A 2283-nucleotide genomic window follows, 5' to 3' on the forward strand; every position below is an offset into this window, starting at 1 on the left:
ATGTAATCCTTTTCAAATTATTTGATGTTGATATTTAATTAAAAAGTCAAATAAAACATATCAAATAAAGAAACAAACATTTTTAACTGATGTCAGAAATTTGCCAGCTGCATGTTTCAAAAAGACGAGTGAAAAACTGACGTGGTTTGTGTTGAATGCAAGTTTCTGTGAGAGAAATTAAAATATCTAAAAATGGCCCAATGTTGGATATATTTAAGGGTATATGGTTCTTGCAGTTTAAATTCATTATTTTAGAAAAAACGTTCCTGCTTTAGTTTGAATGGCATTTGTCACTTTTATAAATTACAACAGAACTTAAAGTMAAAACAACAAAATCATTAAGAATAAAAACAAACCAACTACTTAAACAATCCAAAACAATCAATTTCTTCATTAAAACATGTTTTTGGAGACACATTATCAATTTTCTTTATTTGTCGAAAAATAAAAATTTATGCCTGTTGAAATTAAAAACTAGTTGTTTGTTTACGGAAACCAATAATTTCATCTCTGAAATCAGGAGTAACAACAAATGTGACCGTAAAGTTCACGCCTTTTAAATGCTTTAAACGTTTTACAACCAAAATACAACAAAAAACAGCTAGAGGTAAAAATACAGTTCTGATGTGTGCGGGTTGTGCGTTTATAAAATATTTCAAAAATGTTTACCATAAATAAGAACTAGCTAAAGGCATATACTTTATTCAGGAATGGAAACCAGAAAAATGAAAAAAAAAAAAAAAAAAAAAAAAGCAACAACACGTTATTTTTTTCTCTACTTGTCTTTTCATCTTCTGCACTTCTCCCATTGTCTTCACAGATCGGAGAGACGGTCTCCACTGTACTTAACAGCAGGAGTAAACGTCTCCTCTTTTATTTATTAGCTTGTGTTTTATTCATATGTTTCTATTTATTCTATTGATTTACAGCCAAGGCTCCTCTGCCGACCATACTCCCACTTTGTCTCAGGAGTGTGAACACATTAATGAATATACCATAGATCGTTAACAACAGTGTGTTAGACTGTGTGTGTGCGTGAGTGTGAATTCATTCTTGCATTATTTAGTTTGCAACCAGTGCTTCGGCGAGAAGRTTCTGAAGAGATCTTGCCTCATTTTTAATCAAAAACACAGCGTTTGGTGGAATCCTCACAGCTGCTCGTTGTTTCTGTGCTGTTTTTTTTTTATTATTTTACTTTTGAGGAATAAGCACATTTATTTCCAGCCTCAAATGACTCAAAGCTGCTTTGATTATATAATATTTAGTGCTTTGGTGGAGGGGTTGAAGKTGTGTCAGATTGGATCTGTCTGGACCACATGTGGGAATATTGGAACAGAAAATGGTTTGTGTGTTGGAGATAAGGGCCCGGCTGTTGTGTGTTTGTGTGTGGCTGTGGACCAAAGATGTGATGTTGTCTTTTGAGTGAAGGACAGAAAGTAGTGACTGAAAGGATGAGATGGACCGAAGTGATTTTGCTCCTTCCTCCACAAGGCCTCAGAAACACATCAAGATTTTTTCACAAACCGTTTTGACCGTTCGGTTAATTGTACTTGACCATGACTTTGCCTGCTTTATACATAAGATCAGAAAAATGSTTTTCTAGTTGATCACTCATAACACAACTACATTTAAAAACATGCCTTTCTAATGCTAATGTTTTCATTCACACACAAAAAATGATCACTTCTATAAAACCACTTATGTTTCACGACTTATAAATGGTTAAAAAATGTCCTCCTTTTAGTCTTTTGTACTAGCCTCTATGGTAATACTAATATACAAGTGGCAGTGTTTTTAAAAGCTTTTATTAATWCATTTTGTAACTAACCTGAATCACTGTGTTTTCTATTATCCTTCCTGTCTCATCCTTCTTTTTGGTGCTTGTTCTGGCTTTCTTTGATTACAATATGAACAACRCAGGTAATTACTTAGTGGTGTTTGACACATAGTTTTTATCCACATTTTCAGAATTCAAAAACATTTTACAAATTAAGAAACTAACATTCAGTTCTGTTTTCTACTGAAGTGGCAAAAAAATAATAATTCAAAAACACTTTTTTTTCCTCACGGCGTTCACCTCTTCTTGCTAATTTACAATTCCAACTGCAGAACTGAATGACTAACTTCCTACCAGATGCTCTCCTCCATATTTTTTTTGCTGTTTATATGCACATAGCACCAAAATGTATCTTAAAACGGCGTATAACTGAGTAGGGCTGCCACAAACGATTATTTTTATAATCAATTAATCACCGATTATTTTTTTCGATTAGTCGACTAATC

General features: G+C 33.1%; 1 protein-coding gene and 1 long non-coding RNA gene across 2 annotated transcripts in view; one reads left to right on the forward strand and one right to left on the reverse strand.

Moving 5' to 3' along the window:
* The window catches only part of fbxl17 (F-box and leucine-rich repeat protein 17), a gene marked incomplete in the record, with an annotated part of 237289 nt that overhangs the window by 90078 nt on the left and 144928 nt on the right, over positions 1-2283 (forward strand).
* Positions 1-2283, reverse strand: part of LOC106513705 (uncharacterized) — a 10542-nt gene that overhangs the window by 6320 nt on the left and 1939 nt on the right. The window lies entirely within an intron of this gene.

Source organism: Austrofundulus limnaeus, unplaced genomic scaffold, assembly GCF_001266775.1.
Source record: "Austrofundulus limnaeus strain Quisiro unplaced genomic scaffold, Austrofundulus_limnaeus-1.0 Scaffold14, whole genome shotgun sequence".
Taxonomy (NCBI): domain Eukaryota; kingdom Metazoa; phylum Chordata; class Actinopteri; order Cyprinodontiformes; family Rivulidae; genus Austrofundulus; species Austrofundulus limnaeus.